General features: G+C 30.8%; 1 protein-coding gene across 1 annotated transcript in view; it reads left to right on the plus strand.

The window, feature by feature from the left end:
- Positions 1-4,389: 4,389 nt before the first annotated feature.
- LOC125073073 overlaps positions 4,390-12,784 on the plus strand; it is a 116,382-nt gene continuing 107,987 nt past the window's right edge. The window contains exon 1 of the mRNA XM_047683760.1: positions 4,390-4,492. The gene's annotated coding sequence lies outside the window, so the exon portion shown is untranslated. The remainder of the gene's footprint in view (positions 4,493-12,784) is intronic.

Here is a 12,784-nt window from a genome sequence, read left to right on the forward strand (position 1 = left end):
GGTAATTGTTTGGTTTTATTGTAATTATTAATTATAAATTGAATAAAAAAATCTAACACTCGCATATAAGTAAATGCACCATTTTTTTAAACATTTAAAATGAAACAGTCAGTCAGTCAATAGTATTGTATGTATAAATAATCGATGTATGATATTATGTTGTATAATATAGTATGTATTCAATATGTTGAAAGTGGGTCATGATGAAATAAAATATAAACTGACTGGGTTCTAGGCTGATCTACAGGAAATTAAATGTTTTAGAAGTCAGAAGCCGCTACATACGGACATCGGGTTTGAGATATATACGGATTAAAAGGCAAAGTTATCTTATATATATCTGCATATATTGCCAAATATAGAATATAAGATTCTGGTTTTTGCTTCTTATACAACCTTAACATCGATATTATTTTTTTTACAAAACAATGATAGATTTTCGAATGAAACCAACACGATTTGAAAGATTATATTTAGATTATATGGTTTTTTGAAAGTCGACCGTCACTAGAACATAAAAAAAATTGTGACTATTGAGGTACACCGACGAAAAAATTACGTGAATTAGGTAATTATATCACATATGCAAGCACTCAGAACATTTGAACGAATCTATTAAATCATTGGTATCCAAATGAAAACATAATTTAATTCTTCTTTTATTTATAATTTTTGATTTCCTTATAAAACTGTTAAAACAATTTAATCCACACACTAGATCACGTAGGTTAAGATAAAACTAAACGATGTTAAACCCCTTGAACCTTGCTTGGCATATTTAAGCGCTAACGCAACAGATTTTTCAGAGTCCCTCGAGATAGGATGCGATCCTACTTTACAAGGTACCTACGTCAATTTAGACGTATTTATGACTTCGGAATAATAATTTATACATCTCGTGCTGGGGTCTTATTTATGCCAGTGTAAATAGCTCGCTCCGTATGTCAGTTTTATCCTGTACTGACTTAACTCATCAGCTGTGGTGTTAGACAAAATACATTCGATAATTCGATGCGATTTTCAGGTGAATTTCTCTCGTGTATCTTTGGAAATATCTATCTTTTAAATAGCTTTGATATCGACGAAAATGCTTGATATTTATAGACATATTTAATTTATGAAAATCAAAATCTTATATATAATTTAATATAATTATTAAAAAATACTGGATTAACATGATTTTGATATAATAACGAAATAATTGTTTACATAGATAAACGTTCTGTTCTGATATAAGTTAACTAAAAATCATCTTTCAATTTATTATGATTGATTCACCAATTAAATTTGACTTAGTGTGCTGGAATAAGCTCAAATCCCTCTCCTTATCATGAGACATAGTATAATTGATACATTCATATATTAATGAGGATGTTACTTAGTAAAAGGTTATTAGAAGTTTTCTCTAAACGAAATTGTTATGTTAAAAATAATAGCCTTAGTTTCGAAGTCCATCAAAATTTTGCGACGACGAAGTTTGAAAGCTGTAGAGATTCAAAGTGGACTGGAAACGTCTTGGTTTGGCTGCAATTAGTAATAGAAGGAAATTTCCGTTTGCACAAGAAATAATTGGATTTCATCGATTTGACTGACTAAAAAAATGTTAGCTAGATTTAAGTAAGTGAAAAAATCGTAATTAAAATTCTCGAAATTATAAATTCGTGAATTTGTATTGAAATTGATTAAAAAATTTTTATACCTTTATATATGTGGGTGAAAAAATAATTGTGTTTACTTTCCAATAGGCTATTTGACTGGTATTTAAAATCCATTTTATATTATTTAGTAGAGGTTAAGGAACCCAGTATAAGTTGTTTTTTTTTAATTCTAGTACATATTTGTTGTAAAATATAAAATTAAAAATTTCATATTTAAATAGCGCAAGAAAACACTACATTGACAATATGGCGCTGTAATGGAGTCGGTGACGTCACTTGCCTGTTTTGTAATCTGTGGTACATATAATCCAAATACAGTAGGCAAACGAGGTTAATAAGCAAGTGACGTCGTCATAAGCCCGACCAATCAGGATATAAGAGTTTTGTGTCACGTGACAAACGTTTAACAAAATGCATTTTTATTTATAGATTTTTGAATAAATTAATTATAATTTTTAACTTTCGTTAATAAACCACCATTTTATAAACTAATAATATATACTGATTACAATAATTGACACTTTATTTTTCGCATTGTCAAATAGCCTATTGCACCGCCACCTACCGGGTCCAATCTTAACCATCCACTCAAATACTAATTTCAATATATACATATATATATATAAAGAACACAATCGGGAATCATATATGCAGCTGGTTAAATATATGTTAATATGTTATGTGTTTATCAATAGTTCGTAATATAGATTTTTTATTTTTATATTTATGATTGTGTTTTGCTTATTATTCAAAAGTTGAACGGTAAAATATTACATCTGCATTTGGACTGCATTTGTATGTATTATATTATTGGTTTTAACAGAGCAGTTAAAATATTATTACATTGAGTATGAATTCTAGTTAATTTTTATTTATTAAGAAAACATTGTACACGTAACATTGCAATGTCATAGTATGTTAAAGTGTTGCCAGTTACAAAAAATAAAAATTTAATAAATATTTATTTTTTGTTGATTTTATTTATGTTTAAATTTTCATATACATTTATAATTCCTCTGTTCTATCTTTTATATACTAGATTTTTTTCGTTACAAATTATACTAACGTTACTTCTGTCCCGAATAAATGTTTTCTTATTATTATATAATTTAAGCCATAAATTAATAATTAATTATCTTCCATTGCCAAGCACTACTTACAAATACTTCTATTTTTGACATTGCTCTATCTACATGACGATTCAGAAGTGCTTTAATGAGCCTGTAAGTCAGTTAGAGTATGCTTACCTATGTTATGACAAACAACTGATCAATATAATACCTACTCAATATATGTTCATAGTTTTAGACCATTTCTACATGATATAAAACAAAGTTTTGCCGTCTGTACTCTTAGGTACTTAAACTACGAATCAGAATTAATGCTGTTTATCTTAAAAAGCAGAGCGACTCAATAGGAAGGTATATATGTATAATACATATATTTTATATTAGAGAAAAGGCGAGAATATATCTTTCCTAAAAGAAGTTTATTTTGATGTATGTTCTTCAATCTCAAATTTGTATACACCCTTAATGTATCCGCGTGAAGCCGGGATGTGTTACTAGTAGGTATATATATAGTATATTTTAGCCGCATATTTTTAAAGGTAAAGTTTATCATATCGTTCCGGACGGTTCCTAAGCGAACGTTGTCTGAAAACTGTATCAGTTAGGAAAACTTTGTAAGTAAGATTTATAAATCACTCGTCCCAATTTCACACGGATACGACTAAAGTCTATTCTACACTACGCTTGCCGCTGTCTGTCCCTATGTATGCTTAGATCTTTATCGCCTTTATCTATGTCGCTAGTATAACAATAAAAAAAACAACGTCCTATTGCCGGTTGAATTATTTTCTTATATGAACAAGATTTGAAGCTTAATGTGGATTTACGTGTCTGAATTTCATCTGACACGTGCTCGGTTCCCCCACAACACGTACCGTGATCGCCAAGCACGAAAAACATTGCACGAATTATGTATACATAAACAACGTGATAAGCTTGTCCGTATTTGAACCCGATATTTTCAGTTAAGATTCCCAGTCACTGAGCCTGAGTACACAACAATGGTTTTTATTTTACGTAATTATCTTCGAGTGATCGCTACTGGAGTTTCCTTGTACTGATTGTGTTCCATTACATTATTTTTCCTTTTTAGGTCGTTTGCGTTACTATCGTAAAGGATTTTAATGAAATATGTATTGCTTTTTATAGAATATATTTACAGTTAAAAAAAACAACACGCTGTATATTTTTAAACAATCCAATCGAAAACTTATCATGTTACAATTTTAAAGAAAATTATATAGGATCGCCTTGAAGTTATACTAAAATGAATGCACAGTAATTATCAAAATTAGTTCAAAAAAAAAAACAAGCCTTTCTACGCAAAATTTCACGTCAATGTTGTTGACGTTTGAAGAGTTCCTTACTCTAGAGCCAATCCTAGATCAAACCAAAAATTAGGTCATACTTATAATGGGAGATTAAAAAAATAGATACTTAATATTTCAACGAATAGAATTTCAAAAAATATTCAAAAAGCACTAAAAAACATCCATAAAATTATCGTAATATTTCCTTTCGCTCATCACGTCACAGAAAACCCTGATCCACCGTAATGAATCTTGTGATACGAAATACCCTGTCGAAAACATTCGATGGGCCACTAACCCCCTTTATGTACTTCCATGGGGGAAGCTAACTTGAGTCCAGTGGCGTGTTACCTCCCGACCAGAGCGGACGTGCTGGCCGGTGCCTCGAAGTTATCGTGTTTTATTATCAGTTTCACATTGTGATTACGCAGTTTTTCTCGAGCTGTCTAATCTGGTAAGTTTGACATTTTTTATTTTCAAAGAAGTTTATATCTGTGCTCTTGAGATTTTAATACACTTCCCTATAAAGTTTGTTTCAAGTAAAACTTAGTTTTAGATTTTTGTGTCTAGTTGAATATTAAAAAAGTTTTGTAAAAGTTAAGTATGAATTTATAAGAATAAAATATCAATTCTTAATTCAGAATATTTTACGGAGACCGTTATTTAAAAAAAATGTGGACCATCGACATTAAAAAAAAAAAAAAATTTACATTATACTAGCGATCCGCCCCGGCTTCGTACGAGTGCAACTTCTATATATATAAAAAAATTACAAATGCATGTAGCAAGAAAATATTAAGTTGATATATTTATTTTATAACGTTTATTCATTAGTTTATAATGGTATGTTATTAATGAGAAATGTGAATAGGTGTAAGATTCTTAAGTTTCGAGTCGTAATTATATTGTGAAAAACGATCAATATTTTTCCATGCCTTAAAGATTCAAATTTGGATAATTTTAAGTACCAAGTTCAAAGTGAATTGTGATAGCCAGTTATCCACCCGTTTGGTATCGGACAATTTTAAATATATTATAATATAATAAATATAACATATATAATAATTTGGAATGACATCTTTTATAGCATTGATTGGACTGCTATAGTATTGTACGACCATTGAACGCAGGAGCGTAAAATAAGGCCAAAAAATCGTAAAGCATTCCTATGCTACTATTTGGTACTCTTAGTTCACAGAAACAGGATAATTTGCATACGGTTGTAAAGGTAATCTAATTGAAGTCAATTCTGTACTTTTCAAAAATTAATTTAATTAGATAAAAACCATCAAAATAATTCAAAAACTTTTCTGGTCAATCAAGTGAGGCTTCAACCAGGAGCCAGTTGTCAACCTGAAAAAGGTTACTCCAGGGTCCAGTATCACGAATGGATATCTTACTCAGTATTTAATTTGCCGTCAGATGGTAGCGACCCATTTTCCGAGAGGATATAATGTTGATGTTACTTATTACCAAGGTTATCCTATGCGGATACTGTATGGCTCGCTTTATTTTTTTTTTCATTCATTGGGCGTTGGACTTAATTTTTTTTTTATCTACCCAATGTAAACAATATTTTTATCTGAATAACAATGATTTGGACAAAATGGCTTCGGAAACTAACTAAAGCGTTTTTACTAATTTGTAATTAAAAAAAAACAAATGAGTTTATCTAAAAAGGTGACATATGCAATCGCGGACCTTTTTTTAGATTTATTTAAGATCAACGATTTGGTAATTGTTTCGATGTATCTCCTAAGGTTTAGTCAGCGTTAGGCACGAAAGCGTACAAAAGTCGATATTTTTTTGGGTTACCCCTTCATATTCAGCCATTTTGTACAAAATATTTACACATTATACAAACGTTCCTCTTTCTAACAGCCGCGTTGAAATACGTTGAGTGGTATGTTGGAATTAGCGGTGATACAGACAGACATAGAAAGCGACTTTGTTTTATACAAAGGTGAGGCAGGCTGGCAATAGCCGGAATTATTAAATGCCAAGCAGAAGCATTAGAGATGTATGACAATAATCAATTAATATCAATTCTTTCATTGGAATCGGTTAAAGGGATTTATTTGAACTAAGAGGAGTTATTACGCAACGATGAGTATAGCAGTTAGGCATATAGTGGACTTTATTGTAGGTAAATATGAGTTTTGTAGACATTCACAATGATATTATGTATCGGCTGTATTATAATAGTCTTCGCAGAGCGCCAAATAATGACATCTGTAAAAATTTTTTTTGATACCTTGACATTATTGCTATTTTCATAGTATTTTTTTTTTATTTTTTTTAAATAAAACATAAGTGGTTTTATTCCGAAATAATGTAGTCTTCCATGGGTGGAAGAATTTTTAAAATCGTTCTAGCACATTTTGAGTTTTTCCATTAAAAACAATCCAATCTATCCTCTCTATAATATTATTTATAACAGAAATGGATTTGTAATTATTATGTTAATAAGGTTTAATTAAGATTTTGACTTCATTCTGCCTGTTAATAAATTTAAATTTCATATTAATTGGTAAAGTTTATTACACAATAGGTGATAATGAAGACGATGCGAAAGCTTGGAAATTCTCTTCGTTGATTTATAAAAGGTAATTGAGTGTGTATTTTATTTCAAATAAGAATTGCTGAGTTTCTTGACGACCCATCTAGCTAGAGTACATTACGAACCGGTGGTAGCTTCACGTAGTAGCTATAGTTTATTTCTGTAACATGACGGATCAAGAGTGCTCATAAAAACTACTTGAAAAGGGTATATACCTGTGTATATTCTGAAATAGATTTGTATATTACTTTAAAAAAATATTGATAGCCACTTTCTTATGATAAATAGAAAATGGCTCTGAATTCTTCGAAAGAAAACTCAAGACAGCCCACACACGGGGTCAGAGGTTATTTTGTAAATCAATATAAAAACTTGATGGTAGCGCTTTGTGCAAGCCCGTCTGGGTAGGTACCACCTACTCATCAGATATTGCAACACCAAACAGCAATACTTAGTATTATTGTGTTCCGGTTTGAAGGGTGAGTGAGACAGTGTAACTACAGGCACAAGGGATCTTAGCCTCCAAGGTTGGTGGCGCATTCTTGTTATGTAGGAAATAATTATTATATCTAAATGTGTCAATGTCTATGCGCGGTGGTGACTTGGTTTTTAAGGAAAGATTTGACATACATATACAACATATTAGGACGTAATACATGAGTTTTTAATTAAAGCGTGTGTCATTTGTTAAAAATGACGCCAGCATTGAAAGAAGTCAAACTCAGTTTATTGGTATTAGTGATTTAAGTGTTAAACTTCACAAATACGATCACAGATATGAAATTTTATTGTCAACGCGCCCAAATACGTTTATTATGAAATACATAAAATTAACATAAGTTATTTTAATTCGTGTTATATATATAAAATTCAAATTAATATATATTAATTTGAAAAAGCCAATTTGTTAATCGTTTCGGTTTTATATTTAACCTAACATTATTCATTATATATTAAATTCAAATTAATATATATATATATTAATTTGAATTTAAAATTTAAAATTCCTGAAGAATAATATAATATGTTAAAAATAGAAATGTACTCGTTCTATAAATGCTATAAATTTCCATGGATTTAATCAAGAAAAAGAACTTGGACTTCGGTTACGTGGAAGCCACAAATCGAATGTACACGTTTCAAGATAATCTCTCGGACTGAAGCACCGCGTATATTTTAATTTGTATGCCTTATAAAGTATTTGTGATAATTTAAAACGACCTCAATATATAATCAAGAACTTTTGATATAAATGTTGGATGCGCCGCAAAAATACAACTATAGTATAAAGCTGAGGAGTTTGTTTGGTTGAACGCGCTAATCATAGGAAACACTGGTCCTGTTTGAAAATATATTCTATAGCATTTATCGAGGAAGACTGTAATCAAGACCAATAGGAGCAAATTCATGTATGACAGAATCTGTCATATCGCCGACGGAAATCAGGACAAGCAGCTCATTTGATATAAGTACTGCAAAGAGTAAAAAACAAGGCGTTTTAGTCATTATTCAACTAGAACTATGTATGCCACTACACTATATAATAAATCAAAATTCTTTAATTTAAATCAGTTGTATATTTATGTCTCGCAAATAAAATTCTCTTAATTATTATTCATATTAAAACTATATAATTTAACACAAGTCATATCATACAAGAAATAGAAATAAACTACAATTTTATTACTCACACCTTGAAAACAATATAGTGAGTAAAAGTATTATTTGATTTGAGGAAATGCAGATTTATAATGCGTTAAATGCATACATTTTAGAACTATATTTAATACTTCATTGCCTCAAACAATCTTTGATTGATAATCAAAAGGGAAAGAAATATTTTTCAGTAGTTTTATTTAAAAAAAAAAAAAACAGTGTTATAAAATTTAACGGCAATATTTTTTTTATATTTAATAGAAAAGTTTTTAATTTTCTCGTATTGAGTTAACTCTGTAAAGTTCTTGTTTCAGTAAATATGTAAATTGTAGTAAAGAGAATATCGTAATTACTTAGTGCTTATGTGAATTGTGTACAAGAAAAAAATCTTTTATGTAAAAAATACATTATGTATAATGATATCAATGGTTGCTTTAATTAATAAAATAATTGATATATAATCGGAATTTGCTTTAACCAAGTAATCGTAAAAGACTACTAGAAAATTTGAAACGTCATTTTACAAAGTTTATTTTAATACTAAGCTACCGGTTCAAAATGTTGATCCTACCGAGAAGAACCTTCAAGAGTAACAGTATTTACTAATTTCTATACAAAAATGTGCATTTAATAATCATAAACAATTATTTTTTGTACCCTGAATATAAACACCGACGAATATAAACTCCAACATCTTCAAAATCAAAAATCAAAAATCAAAATCAAAATACTCTTTATTGTACACCAGTAAACAAAAAGAAGAATCACATTTAAGAAAGATGCACAAGAGGCGGCCTTATCGCTGAACAGCGATCTCTTCCAGGCAACCTTAGGGTAGAGGAAAGAAACAGATATAGAAAGAGGTAGGGGTGTACAAGGCAGATATAAACATAATATATGATTACATTACAATAAAATAATAATATATTTAAAATAAAACAATGTATAGTACCTGGTAGCTAACAAGTATACATAAATATATGTATCTTCTATCATTTGTATAATTCTGTACAGAATAATAAGCCTTATGTGATATATATATTGTAACATGAGTTTTATATTTCATTATAGGCAAATTACAAATATACTTGAACTTAAGTAAAGTTGCTTCAAGTAGGAGCCTAATTAATAATAATAATTTCAAAGTAATGCTGTTGTCCAATGTTCTTTTCTTGGAAAATTTAACTATTCATATCTCTCCATATCAATGCGTGTTATTCCATATAGAGCATATTAGCTCTAAAATTACGTTTATTTTCTAAATATTTAATATAAATGGAAGGCAAGGGAACTGGTCCTGTAATTGTCCAAAAACGTCGGTCGAATTCGGACTTCGATTAGATTGGGGATTCCATAAGTTATAAATTAATTCTTTTGATCCGATATATGCAGGCTTTTTTTATATAAACGATACGTAAACGGGCGAATGATCTGTTCTTGGTAAGTGGTCACCACCGCTCATAAACATTCCTTACAACACACCCATGCGCGTCCAACTAGCTCACTCAGCCTTCAAACCGACACACAAAAATATTAAGTATTGATGTTTGGCGGTAGAATATCCGATTAGTGGGTGGTACTTACCCAGACGTTCTTGAACAAAGCCCAACCATCAATTATACCCCAAGTAGTTCTCTCACGATGTTTTTTTTCTGAGCACAAGATTAATAAACATTAAGTAAGCTCATAAAAATTCCAAGCTCTAGGCTAGTCCGACATAAAGTAATATTCCGTTAAAATCTATGTATTTTCATACAACAATTTAACTGCACCATTTGTGCGAAACGAATCAAATGCAAAAAGTTTTCGCTTTCCGCGAATTTTTTACGTAATTTTATTACTAAACGAAGTCGAAACGTTCCAAAAAAAAATAACACTACCAAATAAACTGACATACCAAACGTTTAATTTAAACCTGGTTAAAAAAACCAGCCGAAAACTAAGCCTAATATTTATCTAACGGACGCCACTCGACATTTCGTTCTGATATTATTTCATAAATATTTCTATTACAATTCTATTTCTGATTCTTGATATTTGATTTCAATAACTTGAATACAGATAACGAAATACGTGGCCTAGAATTTACGGAACATCTAGTAGCCGATCTGGAATATTTTGAAGAGAACAAATGCTAATTTCACGCAAGCTTCCTGGTCGACCAGTTTAATTCAATTTTAAACTTCCTAGGCCACCTGATGGTAAGTGCTTAGCCTATAGGTCCTAAATATAATGTCCTTTGAGCTTAAAATTACATTGGGTCAGTATATTTCACACCAATACGAAGTCGTGACATTTAGCGCTAGGACAAAGACATAAAACTAAGTTCGATTTTTGGTAGATTAATTAGTTGTTAATAAGGGATGTATCTGGATGTTATCACCAACACGCTATTATTATGAATGATTGAAACAAATTAAGATAAGAACATAATATCCGCCATGCGGCCTGTGGTGTGTCCCAAAAACAACCCATCGTTATTTCTGCAAATGCCTTAATCTCAGTCAGCCTCGATCGCCATCTGAGATGGCTGGGGTTTCCTAGGCTTACAGAATACTGGTTGAACTGCGTTTTCTTATCAGATTGAAGTAATTCTAATCATAGGTATAGAATAATAAATTATTAGGATGCAACATAAAGAAGAATAGTCTATGGTGACCGTTGGACTGTAACGCAAAAAAAAATGTACTACGACTCGAGGTGCATCTCTGACACTTGTAACTAGGAGTCCATCTTTATTTTTTTGGTTTACTTATTATATATAAATTCCTGGATACCGATGGCAGCGTCATACGGACCAATATTACCCACCCAGGAATCAGACGTTTAGGTGGAGTATAGTGATGTACAAAAATAAATTACATATGTTTTTTATGAAACATGAGGATCACCTGATCTTGAATAGTCACTACAGCCCATACCATGAGTGACTGGTATCTATTGGCTTGCAAAATGCCCTAAATTATATATAAAAATTATAATTTCAATTCAACAGGGGCTTACATAAATTTACAAAACAGACTTACATTAATAACAACAAATATATAAGAAGATAACCATAATAAATGTTGAATTAAATACTTTAACCGTATCCTGCTATGCCCCATAAACTGTTTTATTACTTTAAAGAGTGATGAAGTTGTCAACTGCAGCTGTAAAGTTTTAGTCACAGCAGTATACTAAGGGAATACAGTTACAGATATATGGACGAGTATTCTCTTACAATTAATTTGATAGATAGGTTCAATAATTTTTTTTATGTTATAGGAAGTAAAACTCGTCACCACTTGGTGGTAGGATTTTGTGTAAGCCCGTCTGGGTAGGTATCACCCACTCATCAGATATTCTACCGCCAAATAACAGTACACTGTATTGTTGTGTTCCGGTTAGAAGGGTGAGTGAGCCAGCGTAATCACAGGCACAAGGGATATAACATCTTAGTGCCCAAGGTTGGTGGCGCATAGGTGATGTAAGGAATGGTTAATATTTCTTACAGCGCCTTTGTCTATGGGCGGTGGTGACCACTTACCATAAGGTGGCCCATATGCTCGTCCGCCAACCAATGCCATAAAAAAAAACTGCCCATAGTCATTGGTACTGTAAGAAATATTAGTTATTCGTCATATCACCAATGTACCAATTTTGGGAACTATGTTGTATCCCTTGAAAATAATTATTTATGACATCACAATAAATCAACGATTACTAACAAAATACAAAAGCATTTGCTTTAAACTTTATAAACCTTTAAATTTAAAAACGATAACAATATATCCATATGTGAAGTTACAAAATTTAGAACTTCTTCGAAATTAGAACGAGAAATATAAAAAGGGCGAAAACCGAATGCAACTACGCTAAAAATAAATTAGCATTAACGTCAGATTTCGATTTTCGAATTAGCTTTCGAATTTAAAGTTCGTCTGAATAGTCTATCAAATAAAAAGGAGGTCGAAACGAAAAAGTTTTACATCGAAATTACTGGACAGTAGCTAAAAGTGTGAAATTTACTTATAACCTTTTCAGACCGGCAGCTATTTAGAGGTTCTTTGGGTCTTATTATAAATATTCAAGCGACGTGCCTCTGCATCCACAAAACTGGCCCAGTTTTTAGCGACAGCCGACTTTTGTGCAGCGAAACTTTATTATTTGTGAAGATGCGGAGAGCAAGTACGGACGTGGTTTTTAAAATTTGTAAAATCTTACGTTTTCAGCGGGTCTTGCGAGATAAAAAAACATTTAATGAGCAAAGAAGTTATCATAAGGCTGCAGGGCTGACTTTAGCCAAGTTTGTATCGTTAATCTGTTAATATTAATGTATTTTGTTTGTATGTTGTGATATTTAGGAGTATCAATTAACTAAAATAAATTTATATAGCTTTCTTAACGCTTTCTCTCATCTTAGAAATAAAAAAAATTGAGCAAAGAAAACAATTTTCGACTATGTAAAATTAAAAACCATAAAAAAAAATTCAGTCTATTAAAAAAAAGGTGTAATTATTCAGATTCGTACACTCGTTTCCTTATAGA

Source organism: Vanessa atalanta, chromosome 23 (genome assembly GCF_905147765.1).
Source record: "Vanessa atalanta chromosome 23, ilVanAtal1.2, whole genome shotgun sequence".
Classification (NCBI taxonomy): domain Eukaryota; kingdom Metazoa; phylum Arthropoda; class Insecta; order Lepidoptera; family Nymphalidae; genus Vanessa; species Vanessa atalanta.